At 34.3% G+C, this 23,867-nt stretch overlaps 1 long non-coding RNA gene and 1 pseudogene across 1 annotated transcript in view; both read right to left on the reverse strand.

Moving 5' to 3' along the window:
* The window catches only part of LOC131512205 (uncharacterized), a 315,375-nt gene that overhangs the window by 121,033 nt on the left and 170,475 nt on the right, over positions 1 to 23,867 (reverse strand). The window lies entirely within an intron of this gene.
* On the reverse strand, positions 8,036 to 9,211 carry LOC131512203 (dnaJ homolog subfamily B member 11-like; annotated as a pseudogene).

A 23,867-nucleotide genomic window follows, 5' to 3' on the forward strand; every position in this document is an offset into this window, starting at 1 on the left:
CAGAGCTAGAACAAAAAATCCTAAAATTTGTATGGAACCATAAAAGACCCTGAATAGCCAAATCAATCTTGAGAAAGAAAACCAAAGCAGGAGGCATCACAATCCCAGACTTCATGCTATACTACAAAGCTGTAATCAAGACAGTATGGTACTGGCACAAGAACAGACACTCAGATCAATGGAACAGAACAGACAGAAATGGACCCACAAAAGTATGGTCAACTAATCTGTGACAAAGCAGGAATGAATATTCAATGGAATAAAGACAGTCTCTTCAGCAAATGGTGCTGGGAAAACTGGACGGCGACATGCAGAAGAATGAACCTGGAACACTTTCTTACACCATACACAAAAATAAACTCAAAATGAATGAAAGACCTAAATGTAAGACAGGAAGCCATCAAAATCCTCGAGGAGAAAGCAGGCAAATACCTCTTTGATCTAGCCTGCAGCAACTTCTTACTCAACACATCTCTGGAGGCAAGGGAAACAAAAGCAAAAATGAACTATTGGGACCTCATGAAAATAAAAACTTCTGCACAGTGAAGGAAATAATCAGCAAAACTAAAAGGCAACCGACAGATTGGGAGAAGATATTTGCAAATGATATATCAGATAAAGGGTTAATTTCCAAAATCTATAAAGAACTTATCAAACTCAACACCCAAAAAACAAATAATCCAGTGAAGAAATGGGCAAAAGACATGAATAGACACTTCTCCAAGGAAGACATCCAGATGGCCAACCGACACATGAAAAAATGCTCAACATCACTCATCATTAGGGAAATACAAATCAAAACCACCATGAGATACCTAACCTGACACCTGTCAGAATGGCTAACATTAACACCTCAGGCAACAACAGATGCGGAGAAAGAGGATCTCTTTCGCATTGTTGGTGGCAATGCAAGCTGGTGCAGCCACTCTGCAAAACAGTATGGAGGTTCCTCAAAAAACTAAAAACAGAACTACCCTATGACCCAGCAATTGCACTACTAGTCATTTGTCCACGGGATACAGGTGTGTTTTTTCGAAGGGACACATGCACCCCCATGTTTACAGCAGCACTATCAACAATAGCCAAAGTATGGTAAGAGCCCAAATGTCCACTGATGGATGAATGGATAAAGAAGAGGTGATATATATATATATATATATATATATATATATATATATATATATATACATACATACAATGAAGTATTACTCAGCAATCAAAAAGAATGAAATCTTGCCATTTGCAACTACGTGGATGGAACTGGAGGGTATTATGCTAAGTGAAATTAGTCAGTCAGAGAAAGACAAAAATCATATGACTTCACTCATAGGAGGACTTTAAGAGACAAAACAAATGAACATAAGGGAAGGGAAACAAAAATAATATGAAAACAGGGAGGGGGATAAAACAGAAGAGAGTCATAAATATGGATAACAAACTGAGGGTTACTGGGGGGAGGTTATGGGAGGGGGATGGGCTAAATGGGTAAGGGGCATTAAGGAATCTACTCCTGAAATCATTGTTGCACTATATGCTAACTAATTTGGATGTAAATTTCAAAAAAAAAAAAAAAAGAAATAAAAAAAAAAGAAACCCCAGAAATTGTAATTAGCAGAGAAGGACTTTAAAACAACTATGAAGAATTATGTTAACACATATAAATGAAAAAAAATTACTATAGTGGGAAAACAACTGGGGAATTTCAGGACAGACTGGAAAACTGCTTAAAAGTATGAAATAAAAATTCTAGAACTGAAAACCACAAAATATACAATAAAAAAATTATTGAAAATATTAATGACAGACTGGAGACAACAGAAGAAAAGATCACTGAACTTGAACAGAGTTAGTAAAAACATCCAAACAGGACACAAAGGAGAAAAAAAATCCTCAGTGAAATGTGAGGCATTATCAAGGTGTCTAAAATATATAAAACCAGAGTTCCATAAAGCAAGAGGGCTAAAAATAGGGCAGAAAAATATCTGAAGAAATACTGATTTAAAAGATTCTAATATTTGATCAAAAAATAGCAAACCACCAAGTTAAGAGTACAGCAAATCTCAAGCAAGTACTCATCCATTCAAAGAAGATTTCTATGTCCTTGCAAAATCTTTTATAAAAGATGTAGAACACTGTCTTATTTAATATATCTATTGTATAGAGGTACAACAAAACAGTTCTAAAAGTTACTGTCAAGAAAAAACTGAATGTATGTTTCTATTTGTTATATTGATCATTCCCAACACAAACACTTTTGTATTTTTTGCTTTGTCAGGAAATTTAGAGCTGGATATGGTAGATACTTATACCAACTAAGCTATTGCCATCTATATTCTCTTTCTAAAAGCTTTTATTCTGTTTTTTTTTCCTCCACATTACATGTATGTTTTATGTTAGAGACACTCCATAGCAGGTAGCCTTTGGAGTTAACCAGACCTAGACAGGAATTTAATCCTTAGCCTTTTTCATTGTATCATTCGATTCCTTTATGTCTATACTTTCTAATCTGTAAAATAAGGATAATATGAATATTCTTATTAGCTATCTTGCAGCACTATTGGAGTATTAATTTATAAAATGCATGTAGAGCCCATATATCCTGGTACAGAATAAGATCTCAGTTAATGCAGGCTATGGTTATTTAGTCATCTCAAATAATGCTTGAAAGTAGCTGTCATATAAAACATAAATTAATGACAATAATATTCATTCCTGTACAAAGCAATTATTTATTCTCAAGATACAATAATATGGAGAATTATGAAATTATTGAGAGGCTAGCAATCCTTGTCTCTGGAATGGATACTGAAACAACATACATCATGGCCGGAAATGATCCACTAAACTTCTGGGCAATAGGAAGTGTATATAGTGGACACAACATTTGTTCATGGAATAATTGATAGGATGTTAGCATAAACAAGACCTTAGACATATTTGGTTAAACCCTTCACTTTACTGCTAGGGAAATGTACCAATTTTGTGTATTTTTAATGTACTGTATCTTTAAACTTCATAATTTGTGTTACTTCCAAAACTTCCACAGTACTTCTTGTGGACTCTAGATCCCAGTTTCCAACTCACTAATTTTGAATAATAGCTAAATCCTAAGGAAGTTGAGTGTCTGTAAAATGGGAATAATAGTATCTTCCCTACCTACTTCACAAGTTGTTATGAGAATTAAACTGTGAAACACTTTAGGAAAAAATACATGCAAATGGGAAATTGTGATTCTTATTATTATTCTCTGTAGCATTTCTTTTCATCAGCAAACAAAATCCTGGTATTGATCTTCCTAGACAATGAGAGACTTTCTATTCCATAAAATATATTTACTTGGTTTTATTTTAATTTTTCATTCAAATACGGGTGATTACCTGATTTGTTTTGAAAGGGAGTAAAAAAGACTATCTTGGACATCTTTTATCTATTTTTTTTATGACATGAATTTGAAACAACTACTACTTAAAGTCTGGGTGTGAGGAAGAGTGCACACAGTGAATAAAACACTTAACCTTTTACTAGAATAAAGGTATATTTTCTGGTACCCAGGAAGACTGGTAAATAATAATAGCTCTGTTATGATATAAAGAAACCAAACAGATAATAATGATCCCACAGTTTTGAGACCCTTTAGTTCTCTTTCCACATATAAATGGATTGTTTCTTGATTCATATTCTATCCTTCTACCTTTCCAGTAACCTCTTATATTGAACAACACTGTGTGATATTAGAAAAGAAAAAATGGATTAGCTTACTTTCATATACAAGTATTATATGGTCAAGTGTTTGCTAACACACACATAAACCATCTTTTTTTTCTAAGTATAAACTGATATAATTTATTAGATTTTAGAGATGTCCTTTATGATTCATGTCATTTCACAGCAAAAGACATTTTTTAAAAAAGAACAAGAAATTGTTGAGGGTGTCTACCTATGTGCCTAAGGACTCCAAAACTGATAAACCAGATTGCACTTTGAATGCCAGACACTTAGTACTGTTTCAAATTCAACATACGCAATATTAAATTCATCATCTCTTCCTCCCATGCAAACCTGCTCTTTTCTTTCTATTTCTAATCTTGGAATAATCCCACTATTATTTTTTTTTTACTAATCTCTTAATGGAATTGTATTTTTTTCAGATTTATTGAGGTATAATTGACAAACAGGAACTGTATATATTAAAAGTGTACAAGTTGATATTTTGATATGTACGTGTAAACATTGTAAAATGATCACCACAATCAAGCTAATTAACTTATCCATCACCTCATAATTACCATTTCCTTTCTCTCTCCTTTTTCTCTGGTGAGAACACTTTAAAAGATGTACCCTCTTAGCAAATTTCAAGTGTACAACACAGAATTGTTAACTATAGTCACCTTACCATACATTAGATCTCCAGAACTTATTCTTCCTGTGTAACTGAAACTTTGTACACTTTGATCAACACTTTCCAATTTTCCTCTCTACCCTGCCTTCTATTTACCACCCTTCTATTTACTTCTTCTGTGAGTCTGACTACTTTAGAGTCCACATACAAGTGAGATCATGCAGAACTTGTCTTTCCGTATCTGACTTATTTCACTAGCATAATGTTGCAAATGATAATATTTCCTTCTTTTTCAAAGCTAAATAATATTCCCCTATGTGTGCATGTGTGTGTGTGTGTGTGTATTTGCATTGTTTTCTCAATGCTTAGCCACTGCACTACATACAGTACGTCTACAGTAAGTATTTATTGAACATATAAGTAAATGAAATTTTTAAAATGCTATGAACACAAGACTAGCACTTTCATACACATTTTAATCCCCACCAGAGCTCTGAAATATTAGTAACTCATGGTCACTGCTATGGAACAGTTAGAGAGAGTGCAGCACTAATATCAATGTGAAAAAAGTTCTCTTACACCACTTCAAAAGGCCCAGTGAATGTGTACTATGATATAGCTCACTAAGTAATTGAACTCATTACTCATGACTCATTGAGTAATTTAATATGCTAAAGTAACTGCTATTTACTCCACTTCAGGTTTGATTTTACAAGGAATTGTGTGTATGTGATGCAGACGTATATTTTTCTTTTCTCAATTATTAAAATACTATTAGTGGCCAGAGGTATGACTCCCTCCTCTTCTAGAACACAGATCATATTATATTGACATTACTTGTTCATTATTTGGTTTCCCTAACTGCCCTTGATCTCTTGAGGAAAAGAACAATGCCATTTTAATCTTTGCACCCCAGCACTAATCACAATGCCAGGTATTTAGTGGGCTCTAATGAAATGTTTTCAGGGAAAAAAAAAAGATGGAATAGAAGGAAGAAGCAGAGAGAGGGAAGAGGGGAAGGGAAGAAAAAGAAAGCAGTCATGTCTGTTTACTAAAGTAAGAAATGTGAATATTATTCCCATTTTATGGCTGAGGAAATTTAAAAAAAGTACCTAAGACTACCCATGGACTGATTAACTGGTAAAGCTGAGACAAGAACTAAATTATCCTATGTGAGAGTCCAGGGAATAGATAATCTGACATCTGGAAAGAAGCAGGAACCCATACATTGATATTTCCCTTCCCATTTCCATTGAGATTTTCTGCCATCTGATAAAGACAGTTGTGTAGAGAAGTGTTTTTCTAATTACTCATTGAGTAAAACCAGAGCTTTGCTGAGTACTCAGAGAATTGCAAAAGAAATGCCTTATTCACAGTATCCTTTTAAAACTTATTTTCTAGTTTGTTATTATTCCTACATTCTAAAATTCTATCCTTCACTGTTAATGTAGAGGACAAAATAGTCTAAAATTAATAAGCTGGAAATTATGAGAGAGAGGTCAGTGGAATATGTTCCAACTAAAGCAATTTATAGGAAATGAAACCTAAAATACCTTTTTTCTCTATTACTCGTTTTAACTGTTAAGAAATTTCATATTTAAATTATTGGAGAACATTGAAATTATGTTTCAATAATCCTTAGAGACCATACTTTCTTCCAAAACACATTTGCATCCCATTTTACACCCTAGAAAAATGTTCCTTTTCTTGGTTCCCATAGTACCCTCTAATAATATATTTACTACACTGTAACAATCCTTTAATTTATTAATTTTTTGCACTATTTTTTGAGCCCCTTAACAGTAGGGAAATACAGGAACTAGAAAATATTTGTTTGAATCAAGGTAGGTTGTATGTAAATATTTAACGTTTTAAATTTTGTGATAAAATTACCTTCCCATTATACCATGTTTTCTCCTCTCTGATCCCAATTTCCTCTTGTACTGTAGCCCTTTTATATTACAGACTATCAGTTCATGAGGAACATAAGTTCAAGAGTGAGTCTGCAGTCACTTGTATCAGAAAAGGAAGATTACAATCATGTAAGTCTACTGTGAACCTATAACACTTGAAATGTAAGATTTCCTCAAGCAAGAACATATCTTAGTGCTCTCTGTTCTAGTTAATTTTGATAAAATAAAAATTCACAGATACTCCATTTGTACCAAGTTCAAAATAAAAACAGTAAAATATAAGTTGATGACAACAGATAACTACTATATTTCCCAGCCCAGGATCTATTAGATTTTCATTTGAGGAACTGCTTCCCAACCCTAAAATCATATAATTTTCAGGTTATCCCTGTTTCTGCACTTTAAGGAATTTCATGACCCAAGCCCAGGAATTAACCACCAGCCATGTTGATTAGGTCAGAAAAGAGCTTGGAATCTCAGTTAAAGCAAACATAGCTAATTATGGGGAGTATGTTGGGATAATAGTGAAAGAGAAGGCTTCTTCTTGCAGAGACTACTAAGAGAATGGCATGTATGTCTGAGAATGCTGGCCTGTACTGAGGTAGGGAGGGACTTGCCTTAAAATGGAGCCAACAGTAAGACAGAGATTAGTGATGACATTGAACCCTTGGATACAGTCATACATGACTCTTCAGTTATGGAAGCCAACAATATCTTTTTTCTTGAGGTACTAGGTACAAATTTCTGGTCTGTTGGTAAATAGCATTTCATTCTATTTTTCCTGAATATATTTCATTTATTGTAAGTCTTCAAACTTACTAATGCATGTCCACCATTCATAATCCCAACTCTAAAATGCTACCCTTTCCAACTAGAAATAATCCTTCATTTATCTGAACTCTTAAAGAACTTTACCTCTAAGAAAAGATAAAAATACTTTCAATTTTCTAAATATTTATAGAGTTGTCTTATTTGGACCAAATTACTATGCAGCCAACTTTTGATTTTCCACTTGAATTGTTCCATTAATGATAAATAGATGAAACATTAGACTGTTTTTTTTAATGTTTATTTATTTTTGAGAGAGAGAGAGAGAGACAGAGCACGTATTGGGGAGGGGCCTGGAGAGAAGAGAAGAGAGGATATATAGCAGGCTCTGTGCTGACAACAGAGAGCCCCACACCGGGCTTGAACTCACAAACTGTGAGATCATGACCTGAGCCGAAGTCCAAAGGTTAACCAACTGAGCCACCCAGGCACCCCTAGACCGTGTTCGTATTTCAGTTACTTTGTGTTGGAATTGCAAAAAAAAAAAAAAAAAAAAAAAAAAAAAAATTAGCAACAAAATGTATTTAAAAACACACTTCTGTTGGCATTTTGAATGAAATGGCATTTGAATGAAATAGCTAACAATCAACCCTTTATATTGTGGGGGTTTGTTTGTTTGTTTGTTTGTTTGTTTTTGCTCCTGGAGTTCTCTTGCAGCTTTAATTCTTGAGTCTCAGGTGGCAGCACCAGACATTAAATCTCCAAATCTCCAAGGGGATTAAATCCATTAAATCCATTAAATCTCCAAAGGGAGAGGTATTATTAAACTTTTTGCTGCTCATTCGTTTCTGAACACAAATGAACAAATTCTTAAACCCACTTATTCATTTCATGATGATCATTAGGAGAAAAATTTAAGCCAAGCTTGCATATTGAAAATAAGAACAAAACACACACACACACACACACACACACACACACACACACCCTGTTGATAATAAATTTCATGGATTCATTTATGTTAAACAAAGTCCAATTTTATTCACTCTTAATATCCTTGTAGTCCATTGTATGCCTTCTGCAGTGATCCTTGTTTCAGTAGCTGTTTGATACCTTCTCTTGCTTCCCCTGTTAACTGTTCTTTTGGAAAATCTACATGGAAAGTGATTATCAAAGAATTCTTGATGTTGTTGTTGTCAAAGTTGGGGAGGCCCTCTCCTTTCTTCCATACCTTGGTTCCTAGTCTGGTGATCTTATCCTGGAAAATATGTACACTGTGGCCATCCAAGTGAGTAATATCCATATCAAAGCCCACCAGAGACTCAACTAGTGTGATTGTCACATTTGTACATAAATCTCCTTTCCTTTCAAATAGTGGGTGCTTGACAACTTTGATTCTGAACCGCAGGTCTCCCGGCTCTCCATCCACGTGAGGGTCACCTTCCCCAATAAAAGGATACTCCATGCCATCTCTCACCACAGGTTCTATTTCTACCTCCAGTGTTTGTTCTTCATTCACTAGTCTGACATTAGGGCATTCATTACAGACCACCTTTGGAAGCACCCTGGGCCCAGCTGTGTAGTCCACATTGTTGCTGGCAGTTGCGTTTTTGTTTGCCAGGAAACTGCCTTGCCACAGGTTTGTTTCTAACTAATTCCACAAAATTTCCTGCATATACTTCATCCAAAGGAACTTCTAGATCTACAATAATATCACTTCCTCTTAGAAAATTTGTCTTGCTGATAAGGGATTCCTCCAAACATGAAATCACAATCTCCAAAGAAGTATGGAAAAAATGTCCCCATGGGAGCCCTAATGCCATCTTTTAACCCCTTTTCACTATTAACTATCATATTGTTTCCATTTCTCATTGTCTGACAGAAACTAATAAGTGGAACCTAGATCCTGGAATTTCTCCTGAGCTCCAGGATCATCAGGGTTCCAGCCAGGATGAAGCTGCAGGGCCAGTTTCCTGTGGGCCTTTTTAATGTCTTTTACAGATGCACTTTGAGGCACCCACAAGATCTTATAGAAATCTTGCCTAGCAATCAAGGCCCTGTGGAGGTACAGCAGCAACAGGCAGAAGGTGTCCAAGTCCTGCAGGGCCATGGTTTCTCTGTGCCAGCCTCTGTGCCGGTCCCTCGCCACAGACTCCTTACACACCCCGCTGCCGCCTCAGCTCAGAGCTAGCTCACCTCCTCCTCTACCCAAATTCCACCAAATCAATATTTTAAAATTAAAGTTTACTTCAATCTCATTATTTTATTAGTATTTGTAATTATTCATTTTTATACTTAACAATTTTAGTTTTACATGTAATTTAAATGTAATTTCATTGTCTATATCCAAGTTCTTCTGACCTTATTTATGTGTTCATAAATAGTTCCCAAAATACTCATGGGAAATAAGTAACAAACGATGGCATGCACGTCATATTATATAGCTTTTATAAAGTTCCTATTTTAGTGAACCCAGGTGGGTTGTTTTAGTATTTGAACTGTATCTACATTACAAATAGATTACCTGAAAGGTATATCCTACCTGAAAATCCCTTAGAACTCATACCATCCACATAATCTGCTTTATTATATTAATCCAAACTCATTTCTAACAAATCCCTACCCTAAACCTTATACTCAAAAAAAAACCACTAAACCACTTGAATTTCATAAAACATACCATGTGTTTTTATGTCTTCTTGCTTTTGGACATAGTCATCCTCCTATTTATAATGACTTTCTGTCCTTTGTCCACCAGGGGAATGCTTATCTATCTTCCAAGCTTTAATTTAACTATTATCTTCTCAATGAAACCTCCCAGATACCCCTTCACTGTCCATGGAAAAACTGATCATTCCTTCCTCTCTGCTACTATAGAATCTATCCATGTCTCTTTCCTTATACTCATCCCTTTTGAATTACTTGTTTGACTCTCTCCTCAATCAAAATATGAGTTCTCTGATGGAAGTGGAGCAGATCCCATTGATCACTGAAATAAGAAATTCTTTCAGTTTATAGAAATATACAAATAACATCTCACACTGAAAAGATAAAATAATAAAGAATCCATATCTTAAGATACTACTAGAAAAATGGCACACTTACAGGTTTCATTCAAAGGCCACAAAAATAGAAGATTTTCAGAATCAAAAGACATTAAAATGTAAAAATTTCTATTTCATTAATTAACGTAGATGATTGAATCAATAGATAAATGTTCTGATCCATCCACAATCAATAAAACAGGCTCCCAAAAATAAAGAGCCCATGTTTCCAGCTTCCTATTCTATGAAAAGTATTGCAGAGTTAAATTTATATTTTCTGCTTGATTTTGTATGACTCAGAAATATTTGTGTTTCCCTATCACTAAGTAAATGCTTACAACTAGGAAAAATGGACTATTTTGTTATCTTGAAGTAGTCCCTCTCATATAGTATTTCATAAAGAAAAAATATCTGGGAGTTAGGGCAATGTTTACATTTGACAGCAATAGTAAACTATGCCAATAACATTCGGTTGCTTCATATACCATGAAATAAAGACATGGTACCATTGTCCAATGCCATAGTTTTCTGATTATTAGCATGATCTATGGCACATTTTTCTGTCTTGTATCTAGTTGTCCATAGCTTGTTTCTAAAACTCAGGCTTTTTTCAATTAGTTATTCATGTTGTTAAATTAACTTGTATTAAAATAGAAACAGTTTGAGATTCAAGAGAAAGAGAAAATAGAATAGGAAGGAAGTTTATTTTGGTTTAATATTTTTCCAGGTTTACATACAACTTTGTCTAATGGCAGAAGCAATCTCAGTTAAAAAAAACTATTTATTTTTTGGTTTATTAATTTAGACTGTATAAAGTTAGCATAACGATGAGCTGGAAACTGTCCTATGTTTGTAAAGATAAAGGAAATGATAATATGCCTTTACAATACAAAGAAGGGTTGCTCTGTGCAAAGCATAATACTAAAAACTGCCACATATCACCAAGAGCTATCACATATAACCTGTCTACTATATGCTAAATATTTTTTATATACTATCTTATTTAATCTACATGACAATCCTAGAATTTATGATTTTCTCTGTCCCCATTAATGTGATTTTTTAACTTAAAATGTCAATAGGTAATTTTTTTAAAAATGATAACTAATCAGGTAGAATACACATCTCATATGCACAGCAGAAACACAGAGAATGCACGTCTCATACAGCACAAAGAAATGAATAACATGAAGGAAAGGTAAAAGACTCAGAGAGGACAGATCCAGAGACCGAAGCATATGAAACTCACAATTCCAAAGAAGATAGAAAGAAAATGAGGAGGTAACAAAGAAATAACAGAAGAAATTTCCCTGTGCTAAATAAAGACTTAAGTCTACGAGATGGAGAGTAAAAATAGACATTTTCAGCAACAAAATATAACAACAGAACAATACTGAAATGATTTCTCATTAGTGTGAATCTTTGAAAACAAGGTATATTCTTATCACTATATGCTAATTGAAATAAGTCAGTCAAAGAAAGACAGATACCATATGTTTTCACTCATATGTGGATCTTGATAAACTTAACAGAAGACCATGGGGGAGGGGAAGGGGGAAAAAAAGTCACAGAGAGAGAGAGAAAGGCAAACCATAAGACATTCAAATACAGAGAACAAACTGAGGTTTGATGGGGGGTGGTGGAGTGGGGAAAGTGGATGAGGGCATTGAGGAGGGCACTTGGGATGAGCACTGGGTGTTGTATGGAAACCAATTTGACAATAAATTATATTAAAAATATTTTTAAACATATAGTTAAACTGTATATTAAAAAGCAAATTGACCTTTAAAAAATAAAATAAAAATCACCTTAAAAAGACAGATTAAATATATTTATTTTTTTAAATCTCCCAGTAGTCTTCTGGCAGTCACTTATAATTTCCAAAAATATCAACAAATTGCTAACATTTCTCTTTTTGTTAAAGAAAACCTGGAAATATTTTTTTAACAACTTAAAAACCTTTGCCATATCTGTAAATCTTTTGTGGTACAAACTATTTGCAATCATTTCCTGTTTCATAATAAAGTGCCACTAAAATGGTATAATTTAGGGAGAAAGAGAAAATATGATTCAGCAAATTAATACTAAAGGAATTACAGTGTTAGCCAATTTCCCTGCCACCTCATCTCCTACCTCAACCTCCCTGCTATGTAACTGCTACATCTGTCATATCTATTTCCTTAATGATGGATAGTGAGGGAATTCCTCTCCTTCCCCAAACTGCTTGCCCCAAACATATGACAACATAATACATGGCATAAGTCACATCCAATTTAGTGGGAAAAGAATAGTTGACATAATGAATTCTGTTGACTGAACTGACTACCCATCTGGAAGAAGGCAAAATTAAGCTAATTTTAACATTTTATATTTAAATATAAAAAATTAAATTTTTAGAAGAAAAACTAAAAGATAGTATACAAATTGGGATTGGGAAACATTTTGGAATAAAAATAAGAAATATAGAAATCCATAATGGATAAGATAGAAATAACTAAACACAAAAATATTAAATGTTTGTAAAGATATTGTAAATAAAAGACAGAAGATAAATAAGAAATAAAGATAAATATTAGTTACATATCTAAGAGTCAAGGTTAATATTAAAGAGTGCCTAAAATTATTGTTTATAAAAAAGAATAAATCAGTGGGTGAATGCACAAAGCATATCAGCATATAATTCATAAAGGAGAAAATTCAAATGGCCAATAAACAGAAAAAGATGTTTAACATGCTGTCACACAATTTGGTTATTAAAACTAAATACAATATCCTGCAACCAAGCTATTTAACTCTTGGCAATCTGTTCAATATAAATATAACCAATAGTACATAGACAAGAATGTTAATTTAAGCACATGGATAGTGGGGGGTGGGGGGACTGGAGATAGCATGACTATCTAACAATGAGAAAATGGTAGACTAGATAGGAGTACATCCATACTATCACATTTTATCTAGCCCTTAAAAAGAACAAGTTAGATTTCCATCTATTGACTAGAAAAATAATATACTATGAAGTGAGAAAAGTATACTTCAGTTTGTATAACATGATTCCATCAACAACAAACAAACATAGCACGTTTTAAAAAAACTATTCTTATGTACATTTATATGAACATAGATAAAAGTTAGAGAAATACATATTAGTCTATAAAAACTGGATACAACACGGGAAAAAAAGAGGATTTGATGAAGGTGGGAGTCAGGAAGTGCATGTGTATGTGAATTTTTGTTTTTTACTTTGTACATGTTGGATTGTTCATCTATTTAAAATTATCAGGTGTTACTTTTGTGACTAAGAAAAATAATAAAACAAAATTATGGAAACAGGCATTACTCTAAGCTCTGTATAGGACATTTCAAATAAACATGGGTTAAAAAGGAATTTACCTTAAAAGGGAACAATCTTAAAATGTTTAATCCAATGAACAATCTAGAACACAAAGTTTCTGTTAAAAAGTGTCCATGTTTGGGGCGCCTGGGTGGCGCAGTCGGTTAAGCGTCTGACTTCAGCCAGGTCACGATCTCACGGTCCGTGAGTTCGAGCCCCGCGTCAGGCTCTGGGCTGATGGCTCAGAGCCTGGAGCCTGTTTCCGTTCTGTGTCACCCTCTCTCTCTGTCCCTCCCCCGTTCATGCTCTGTCTCTCTCTGTCCCAAAAAATAAAAAAAAAAAAAAAAAAAAAAAAGTGTCCATGTTTAAGTTAATTTTTATTTCCAAAGAAATCTAGGACAACAGTATAGTTAGTTCATCATGAATACCACTGGGCTTTAGTTTCATCTATAAGTAAGTGGGGTCAAGCAAAATCTCCTTCCTCTGATGTTCTATGATTCTTCTAGGATATATAAATATATATCATCAAAGGCAGCCTACATGCATTACATATGATTGGCAATGTGCAAGGTACATCGGACCTTGATCATATGGACAAGACTTGACACTTACTCTCAAGAAAACTCAGTCTGCCAGAGGGAAAAGGAGGCAGTTAATTCTACCCATTGCAATTAAAAGTATATTAAAAGGCCTAGGAACATCTATGAGGTTATAAATAATTCCCTTTAAAAGGTAGCCTTCAAGGATTAACAGAAATTTACAAGGTGAATCAATATTTCAGCATAAAGGACGAAAATTTAAGGAGACAATAGAAGAGGATTTTCTGTACATGTTTGAGTGATGAGCAGCCCAGTATGAGTACAACACAAAGTTCATGGAGAATGTCAAAATACAAAGTTGCCAAGCTACTTCATTAGGGTTTCTCCTGCTGAAGAATATGAATTGTAGCCCATGCACAAGCAGTTTTCAAACTTCAATACACATAACACCTTAGGAGTGCTTATTACAATTCAGATTCTTATCTCCCTAGAGACAGCATGACTGTCTAACAAAGGAATGGCTGAACAAAATGGTAGTACATCCGTACTATGATAGTTTATCTAGTTCTTAAAAATAAAAAATTAGATCTCTAATAAATCTCCATCTAATGATTTTATCTGTTTGTTTTAGTTATTGTGTGGTAGTCTCTTCCTTCAGCAGGAAGAAGGCAATGCAGAAAAGAAAAAAAAACTAATATTTATTGAGTGATGATTATATGTTATATATTTGCAAGATGCTTTCATTTTTAATCTTCATTTATTTGTTTTTAAGTTCTGTGAAGTATTATTATTACTATTTTGCATGTGAGAAAATGAAGGCTCAGGTGAAGAAACTAAAAAAATCAGAAAACTAATCTGATCCTGATCCAGGATTTGATTCCAGGACTTCTGACTCCAAGTTTAATTGATTCTCCTGGATTTGACTTTGATAAACTTTAGCTGAGGTAGTAAATCCAGGAAGAAAAGCAGATTGAAGCAGATAGATAATAAACTCCGTCTTAGGAATGTAAAAATGGACATTGCTAAAAGATATTATTGAAGAGGAAATGGGTAATAAACAGTTGGAAATATAGATGAAACTCAGGAGAAAACATGGATCAGGAATGATACATTTGGGAGAAATTTTATTCTATGTTGGTGAAAAGTTAAAGGTTAGTCATTTAAAGTGCTAATAGAAGAGAAATAAACAACGAAAGAGAGAGAAGAAAACAATTCTTTAAGGAAAGAACCAAAGAAAATATAGTCATATATGAAGCCAGAGTAGAAAAGATTTTTATTAAGTTTTTTAAATTTAATTCCAGTACATTAACATACAGTGTTAATTAGTTTCAGGTGTACAACACAGTGGTTCAACAATTCTATACATTACTCAGTGCTCGTCATGGTAAGTGCACTCCTTAGTCCCCTTCACCTATTTCACAACACCCCCCTCCACTTCCCTCTGGTAACCATCGGTTTGTTCTCTACAGATAACCATCTGTTTCTTGGTTTGCCCTCTCTTTTTTCCTTTGTTTATTTGTTTTGTTTCTTTACATTCCACACATGAGTGAAATCATACAGTATTTGTCTTCCTCTGACTTATTTCACTTACCATTACACTCTCAACATCCATCCATCTTGCTGCAAATGGCAAATTCCCTCTTCTTTATCCATTCATCTGTTGATGGACACTTTTGCTGCTTCCATAATTTGGCTATTGTTAATGCTGCAATAAAGACATGAGCGCATGTATGGCCCTGTATTTTTTTAGGATTATTTATTTTTGAGAAAGAGAGAGAGAGAGAGAGAGAGAGAGAGAGAGAGAGAGAGAGAGAGAGAAGAGGTGAGGGAGGGGCAGAGAGACAGGAGCCAGAGAATCCCAAGCAGGCTTCCCACTGTCTGTGCAGAGCCTGATGTGGTGCTTGAACTCACAAACCGTAAGATCATGACCTGACCTGAAGTCAAGAGTCAGACCCTTAACTGACTGAGCCACCCAGGTGCCCCAATATTGTTGTATTTTTTGGGTAAATACCCAGTAGTACAATTATTAGAACATAGGGTAGTTCCATTTTTAATTTTTTGAGAAATCTCCGCACTGTTTTCCACAGTAGCTGTAGCAGTTTGCATTCCAATCAACAGTACAAGAAGGTTCCTTTTTTCCATATCCTCTCCAATACTTATTGTTTCTTGTGTTTTTTATTTTAGCCATTATAACAGGTATGAGTTGATATCTCATTGACTCAAGACTATTGACATCTCAAAACTATTGATTTGCATTTCCCTGATGATGAGTGATAGTGAGCATCTTTTCATGTGTCTGTTGGCCATCTGTACACCTTCTTTGAAGAAATGTCTGTTCTTGTCTTCTACCCTGTTTTCAATGGATTATTTGCTTTTTGGGGTGTTGAGTTGTATCAGTTCTCTATATATTTTGAATATTAACACTTTATTGGATATGTCATTTACAAATATCTTTTCCCATGTAGTAAATTATCTTTTAGTTTTGTTGATTGTTTCCTTTGCTGTGCAGCAGCTTCTTATTTTGATGTAGTCCCAAGAGTTTATTTTTTGCTTTTGTTTCCTTTGCCTAAGGAGACATATCTCAAAAAATGTTGCTATGGTCAATGGTAGGCCACCTATGCTCTCTTATAGGATTTTTAAGATTTCATGTCTCACTTTTAGGTCCAAAATCCATTTTGAGTTTATTTTTGTATATGGTGTAAGAAAGTGGTCCAGTGTCATTCTTTTGCATGTAGATAAACTGTCTTTTCCCATTGCATATTCTTGGCTTCCATGTCAAGGATTAATTGACCACATAATCATAGGTTTATTTATGGGTTCTCTATTCTGTTCCATCGATCTCTGTGTCTATTGTTGTGCCAGTACCATGATGTTTTGATTACTACAGATTTGGAATATAACTTGAAGTCTGGAATTGTGCTATCTCCAGTGTTGTCTTTCTTTTTCAAGATTCCTTTCGCTATTCAGAGTCTTGTGTGGTTCCATACAAATTTTTATGATTATTTATTCTAGCTCTGTGAAAAGTGGTGTTGGTATTTTGATAGGGATTAAATTAAATCTGGAGATTGCTTTGGGAAGTGTAGATATTTTCACAATATTTGTTCTTCCAATCCATGAGAATGGAATGTCTTTCCATTTGTTTGTGTCATCTTTAATTTCTTTCACCAGTATTTTATAATTTTCATGACATAGGTCTTTCAACTCCCTGGTTAAGTTTATTCCTAGGTATTTGATTATTTTTGGTACGACTATAAATGGGATTGCTTTCTTAATTTCTATTTCTGTTGCTTCATTATCAGTGTTTAGAAATGTGACAGATTTCCCTACATTGATTTTGTATCCTGAGACTTTACTGAATTCATTTATCAGTTCTAGCAGTTTTTTGGTGGAGTCTTTAACGTTTTATAGTATCATGTCATTCTCAAACAGTGAAAGTTTTACTTCTTCCTTACCAATTTGGATGCCTTTTCTTTCTTTTTGTTGTCTTACTGCTATGGTTAGGACTTCCAGTACTATGTTGAATAAAAGTGGTAAGCGGATATCCTTGTTTTTTTCCTGACCTTAGAGGGAAAGCTCTGTTTTTCCCCATTGAGTATGATTTTGGTGTAGGTGTTTCATATAAGGCAAATATTTTTCATATAAGAGGTATGTTCCCTCTAAACCTACTTTGTTGAGATTTTTATCATGAATCGATGTTGTACTTTGTCAAATGCTTTTTCTGCATTTATTGAAGTGATGACATGTTTTTATCCTTTCTCTTATTGATGTGGTGTATCATGTTGATTGATTTGTGAATATTGTACCACTTGTACAACCTAGGAATAAATCCCACTTGATTGTGGTGAATTATTTTTTAATATATTGTTAGATTCAGTTTGCTAGTATTTCGTTGAGGATTTTTGCATCTAGATCTGTCAAAGATACTGTGCCATTGTTCTCTTTTTGTGTGATGTCTTTACCAGGTTTTGGTATCAGGGTAATGCTAGCCTTATAGAATTATTTTGGAAGTCTTCCCTCCTTTTCTATTTTTTTGGAATAGTTTGAGAAGAATAGATATTAACTTTTCTTTAAATGGTTGGTAGAATTTGTCTTTGAAGTCATCCTGGACTTTTGTTTGTTGAGGGTTTTTTGATTGCTGATTCAACTTGATTGCTAGTAATCAGTCTGTTCAAATTTTCTGTTTCTTCCTGCTTTGGTTTTGGTAGGTTATATGTTTCCAGAAATGTATCCATTTCTTCTAGGTTATCCAATTTTTTGGCATATAATTTTTTCACAATATTCTCTTGACAATTGTTCATATTTGTGGTGTTGGTTGGTTGCTATTTCTCTTCCCTCATTTGTGATTTTTTGAGTCTTTTTTTTTATGAGTCTGGCTAGAGTTTATGAATTTTGTTGATCTTTTCAAAGGACCAATTCCTGGTTTCATTGATATGTCCCATTGTTTTTTTTTAGTTTCTATATCATTTATTTCTGCTCTAATCTTTATTATTCCCTTCCTTCTGCTGGTTTTAGATTTTGTTTGCTGTTCTTTGTCTAGCTTCTTTAGGTGTAAGGTAAAGTTTTCATTTGAGATTTCTTGCTTATTGAGGTAGATGTGTATTGCTATAAACTTCCCTCTTGGAGCCATTTTGCTGCACCCCAGGGATTTTGGACCATTGTGTTTTCATTTTCATTTGTCTCCGTGTAATTTCTTATTTCTTCTTTTATTTTCTGTTGACCCATTCATTGTTCAGTAGAATGTTTATAAACCTCCATATATTTTTGCTCTTTCTAGATTTTCTCTTGTGGTTGACTTCTAGTTTCATAGCACTGTGGTCAGAAAAGATGCATGGTTTGACTTCAACCTTGTTTAATTTGTTGAAACTTGTTTTGTGGCCCCAGTAGGAAAGAGTAAAGGAAGATGTGATTGACAATGCTGTATGTTGCAAAAAAGAGAAGAAATTTAATGAATCTACTGGGTTAAATTACTCTACCTTTGATGATATCTATGAGAATAATTTCAGTCAAGCAATAGGAATATAGACCATATTTCAATGAGTTAAAGAGCAGACAGGTGGGGAAGAAGGAGAGATAATAAGTTTAGATGACTTTTTCTATTCCTGGTAGTGAAGGAAAGATTGCCAAGGCAAAAAAAAAGGTTTAAGGGGAAAATATAACTAAGGGAGGGTTTTTTTTTGCTGTTTTTAGGATGGCAAAAACTTGAGCATAATTTAAGCAAAAGACAAAACCAGTGAAGAAGATGTGTTAGAATACGATAGGAGCACAGGCAAAGGGAGTAAACCCTTGTTTGTGAACATCTCTTCCCCTATGGCATAAGGGGAAAAAGGAAAGGGGAATGAAGTGATGGATAGGCTTTCCAGTGAATGGGAGGAAATTAAGTGATCATTTTCCTATTAGTAAAGACAATCTATGCCTAAAATTACTCTAATTTTATTCAATCAGAGTAAGTTTTGCTAAGGGAATTTAAAATAAGAGGTATTTGTGTCCACAAACTAGAATGGGAAAATGAGTAAAACTAGAAAGCATGGAGAATGGCAAGAAAAGGATTAGTGGAAGAGGAATCAGAAACCACAGGGAAAATGGAGAGATAAGCTTTGTGTATAGGAGCCAAAAAATTGTGAATACAAAGATAACAATTATTCTGACATTCATTATGATTTTGGATCAATTCATTAATTCCTCCACCCCTGGGAGTTTACAGCCTGATTATTTGCTTTCCCAACTATAAAACTATAGGACATGTCAAGTATTGTACAGCTAATGGTAGAATGGTAGTATTTGCCTATCTACCTCAAGAGTAGGGCACAAGAATTAGTTGTTTCAGGGTTTGTGGATGAACATGATAAATCTGAAAGGAGCAAGGGGAGAAAAAATTATAGAGAAACACTCGTTATGTGAATATATTAATGGTTTTTAAAATACATATTATTTTCACTAAATTCATTTGCCATTATTCACTTTCCTACTTTATTTTAGGTACTTCTATTCAGTTGTCCCTGTGCTTTAAACAAAAGGTATTGTCAAACATTTTTTGCAATCTGCTTTTTCCAATTTAATTGCAGTTCATTAGGAAAAAAATCCACTGACAAAATAAGTTCAATGTTAAAGATTCATCAAGTTTTCAGATGGAGGCCAAATTTTTCATAAATGGTCTAGAGCCATTAATAACTAGTAATCTATTAATTGCTAGAAGGAATCAGAAATGGAAAAGTGATTTGCAGATAAACTGATTTAAAGCTAATTAGAGTTCCTGAATAGCTCACAAACTGTCAATGAGTTCAAAGAATTTCAGTTAAATTAGAATTCTTTGTGGGATTCAGTTTAAGAGAAAACTAGAAATGGGAACATCAAAGGAGAGCAAGTGCCATTTAATTTATGTATGGTCTACTGAAGCTGTGAATACATTCACTCTTTCTATGACTTGCCTTGGTTTTATAACATTTTGTATGTTATTTGCAATATAAGTTTAAACAATATAGAGACAAATCCTGAGAGGTTACATACTAGAAAAAACACTGCTTCAGGGATTTCAGAGAGAAATAATTATTTGGTGAAATGTTACCGAATTGGTAGTGTTGTGTTTATCTGATACTTTTAGCTTAAAATATTATGCAACAGCTGGGCAGATGTTAAAAAGATCAAATCCTTGTGACACAGGAAATAATTGACTTATATATGCCTATGATTATTTTAGCAATAAAAACAAAGCCAATAACTAAGATGTAGCTTGTAATAGTGCCTTTTAAGGAAAAAATATTTTTACTTGTAAAGCAGAACAGTTCAATACAGAACCATTGGGAGGTACATACAATTCCATCATCAGTGCGTATATGTGATACCATGTGATCATGTACCCAGCTACCGAACAGTTAAGTCATTAATAAATATTAACTGACTGCTCAAAATATAACAAACACTGTTAGAGAATGGAGACTCAGATCTGGTTACCAGACACGGCCAATTCCTGGTGAGACACCAAGAGATTATTAACACTGTCTGTTCACTCCAATGAATATCATCTATCTATTTTTTAACAATACCTGCTATTTTAAGAATAGCAAAAGGAATTAATTGAGAAAAAATATGATAGTCTAAATATAATATAAAATGAATCTAAAATATTTTAAACTATTTATCTATGAGTTTTAGTTATTCAATTCTTAATTCACTTATCCTTAATTCATTTCCAGGGTATTAATAAAAACTTCTAAAAATAATGGGCAATGGGCAATTATGGGCATTTCTTTTTTTATGTTTATTTATTTATTTTGAGAGAGAGAGACAGAGAGAGCAGGTGTGAGAGGGGCAGAGAAAGAGGAAATTCCAAGCAGGCTCAATGCTGTCAGGGCACAGCCATGAACTGTGAGATTGTGACCTGATCAGAAACCATGAGTGGGATGTTTAACCAACTGAGCCATCCCGGTGCCCTATGATCATTTCTTTATTCAGGTTCTGCAATTAGTTCTCTTCTTAATCTTAACTTTAAATGCATCTTATTCAAAATTCAGAATAGTCAACCAATACTTTCTGAAGAGCTGACACATGCCAGGCACGTGCTGCCTCCACAGAATCATATCATATTGTGATTTCCTGAGTTTCATGACATACCATATTTTCATGCCAGAGTCATCAATTCATTCTGTGTGCTTATTGGCATAACAGTTATATAAAACTCTCTGTCTCTCTGCAAATACTCTAGATTTAGGTGATAGATATAAACAGGCATGTTGGAGGGGGAGTTGTTCATTTCTTTGTATATCTGTCTTATCTGTAAGAGCACAATAGCAGTTGTTAATTTTTTTGTCATTCCTTTTATTAATATTGCCCTTTCCTCACTCCATCTGGTCCTATTATCCCTTATTTTAGTCCCACCTCTTTCCCTCATTGCCCTTCATCTCTCATTCCACCTCTCCATAACCAATGTCACAGAGAGATTTCTGCCAGATAGGTCCTGTCATCCTGCCTCTCACAACATCCTAACAGGGAAAATCAATGAGCCTTAGGGCTTCTTCTTAACTAAGGTCCTATTCAAGGATGAGTGTTATTCCTTCATAACTACCATGTATGAGTTACACTTAACAGCTTTAAAATACCAAATCAATTCAGTGGTATCTTAAGATGGCAATCAACTCAAACTTTTACCTTAAAATTGAAACTTTTATACTGGCCTAAAGCCCATGGCACTAAATTGAAAACTAAGAACAGCCAAAGAAGATAAAATCTGCAAATTTTGCAGATAAAATGGATTACTATGAAGCTGTGCCAAATGTCTATTCAATATGTGTTACAAATTAGATGGGAGCCTATTCCAACAAACTCATACTGAGTAGTTCGAGAATAATGAAGAAAAATAAGAAAAGGAACGTCTGACTTGAAATAAATGCTCAACCCAAAGTAGTCTGTTTTTTATCTTCTCCTTTTTTAAAGCATGTTTATATAGCAGGCTTTAAAATAAACTTGGAGAAATGAAATAATCACTGCCTCCCATGATGATTCTGTTGTGTTAAAAGAGAACCTCATTTACTCCTTTGTTCAAAAGATATTCATTGAATATTTTATCAATTCCAGTGTTGTGCCATAAAGATACAATGATGAAGCAGATAGAGACTATTCCTCTTGGATGAGTTCATGCTGGAAGCGTACCTGGAGACAGCATTCAACCCAGTCTTGGGAATTTACTTACTGTTTCCTAGAGAAGATAACATCTAAGCTAAACCCTGAAAGATGAAAAGGAAATAAATTAATTCTATTCTTATTTTTAATGTTTTTATTTATTTTTGAGAGAGAGAGAGAGACAGAGCATGAGTGGGGGAGGGGCAGAGAGAGAGACAGAGACACAGAATCCAAAACAGTCTCCAGGCTCTGAGCTGTCAGCACAGAGCCCGACACGGGGCTCAAACTCGTGAACCACGAGATCATGACCTGAGCTGAAGTTGGACCCTCAACCGACTGAGCCACACAGGTGCCCCTGATTAATCCTATTCTTAAATTTTGTGAGATTCCACAACCTTGAGACTATTTCTCAGACATTTTAATATAGAGATGAGAGACATAAATAAAATAGTTCTTGTCTATACAATATCATCCCCCTGACCAGCTAACCAGCTGCCATTCCTTCTTCCCAAAGTGGGAACAAGAGAGAAACAAAAACAAATTAGGGGTGAGGTAGAAGTTTCTTGACAGTTTTAGAGGAGCAGGTTATAATCAATTGAGGAGTTCTATCCTAACACACACATAAACACACACACACACACACACACACACACACACACACACCTTTTTTAACAGCCAAATACTCAGAAACTTCCAAAGCTGATCTAAAGAGAAGGAACTGAAAATTCAAACTGAATAGTGGGCTTTGAAAGGCAAATATATGAATGAATGGTTGATTTTACAACTACAGACCTCATAAAAAAAGAAAGTTTTTGTTATTCAGAATTTTGACATATTCCTTCTGCTTCATTGTGGTTTCCTGAGTTACTTAAACTTATATTCAGGAAAAGGAAAGCCACATATACTAACTGATAATACATATAGCTAGCCATAGAACTATTAGTAATAAGAAGTCTTTTAGGAGTAAGTTCAGATCTTTAAATGCAGTTGAGATTCTTTCAGGCATCACCTCCACAACACCCACTATGAAAGACCTCTTTGAACCTACCTAAAGAAAGCTCTATAGATAGATCAGTAACAGGGCAAAATATAATTAAAAGGTGATACCTAAAGAAGATGGTGTTTAAAGAAATGGATCAGGTAATTGTCATCCTGGATTATTTCAACAAATAGTTCATCTTACTCCTTGCCCCATAATAAGTTCATTTTGCTGACTTTATTTTTTTTAATTTATTTTGAAAGAGACAGAGACAGTGTGAGTCAGGGGTGGGGCAGGGAGAGAGAATCCCAAGCAGGCTCCGCACTGTCAGCGCAGGG

Source organism: Neofelis nebulosa, chromosome 5 (genome assembly GCF_028018385.1).
Source record: "Neofelis nebulosa isolate mNeoNeb1 chromosome 5, mNeoNeb1.pri, whole genome shotgun sequence".
Taxonomy (NCBI): Eukaryota; Metazoa; Chordata; class Mammalia; order Carnivora; family Felidae; genus Neofelis; species Neofelis nebulosa.